At 58.8% G+C, this 1,275-nt stretch overlaps 1 protein-coding gene across 1 annotated transcript in view; it reads right to left on the bottom strand.

The window, feature by feature from the left end:
• MLLT4 (myeloid/lymphoid or mixed-lineage leukemia; translocated to, 4) overlaps positions 1 to 1,275 on the bottom strand; it is a 69,154-nt gene that overhangs the window by 2,777 nt on the left and 65,102 nt on the right. The gene's annotated exons all lie outside the window — the stretch shown is intronic.

The raw sequence follows: 1,275 nt of genomic DNA on the forward strand, positions 1-1,275 counted from the left end.
TGGCTGTAATTATTAAACAAAATGTTTTAAACAAATGGGCTACCAAGGTCCCTGGCGTGGATACTAGTCCACAGGCACAAAATCGCCGCCTGTGTGAACACAGCCGACCTGCCCTCTGCGCCCAGGGCTGTGAAGACCCACAGAGAGGATGCAGACAAAAGGTTGAAAGGCATCCGAGTGAGCTCATCTTGCCCAATGATCGATCATTAAAGTCATAACACGTTGACAGCGGTGCTGACGTCTGTCTATGAGTTGTCACTCAGTAGGGAAGAATCCCACTTAAAAAGTCTTCTGCCCGTGACAAGGCCTTAGAATCTCTAGTTTAAATTCAACTCTCAGTGCTGCCTCAGCCGTGTTCCCCGAATGTGCACCAGCGACCCTGCTCCTGGCACAGGCAGGACCCCAGGCCAGCGTGTGCCCACGAGGTCTGCTGCCTGCGCCGCGGAGCTCGGAGGAGGTAGGACAATGAGAGGCAGTGACCTGGTCTTGGGCCCTGGCACTCGGCCACTGCTCGGGTCTCTGCTGCGCCCCCAGAGGCATGTGGCCCAGAGCAGAGAGCCCTGCGTCCGTTAAAACAGCAGAAAGCTAGTGTGTCCCATGGCTGTTAATAAGCAGAACCTTATCTCTAGACACCAAGAGTGGGGAAAGGGCACATGTCCAACCAAACAAGCAATTACTTGAAGAGGCAGAGAATGAAGGCAAGACCAACAGTACTTCACGCCCGAGGAGGGAGGAGGCCTGATTGCTGTGGGGGTGAGAGAGGGGGTTCAGAGTGCGAATCACGGGGGAGACTAGCAGACACTGCGATCGAGGCAGAGGGAGGTCCCCATGCTGAGCCCACCGATCAGCTCGATTCAGACTCCCAGCGACTGGCCGAGACGGACCATACTCCAGCGCGCAGTGTGCAGATGCCAAGGTCCAATCAGCAAGACAGGAGGGAGGCCTGGCAGCTCTGCCCTTTACCTCTAGCCCTGGAGTGGCCGAGATGGTAGAAGCCTGCTGGCTTTGGAGGGGGCGGGGGCTGGCCTGCTCTGAGGGCAGTACTGTTGGCACTGGCCGAGGGCGGCTGGAAGGAGTTGGAGAGAAAGATGCCATCGGAGGCCGGGCGCGGCTTAAGGTGCCCGCGAGACGTCCTGGAGCGGGAGCACTCATCCTGACCTGCGGGGCTCTCCTCCTCCTCCTCCTCGGTGTAGGCAACCAGCTTGGCGGTGTACAGGGAGTCGGGGGACAGGGCCTGCGCCTGCAGGGAGGAGGTGGTGCGCTGTGGTGGGGGGG

Source organism: Myotis brandtii, unplaced genomic scaffold, assembly GCF_000412655.1.
Source record: "Myotis brandtii unplaced genomic scaffold, ASM41265v1 scaffold1077, whole genome shotgun sequence".
NCBI classification, from domain to species: Eukaryota; Metazoa; Chordata; class Mammalia; order Chiroptera; family Vespertilionidae; genus Myotis; species Myotis brandtii.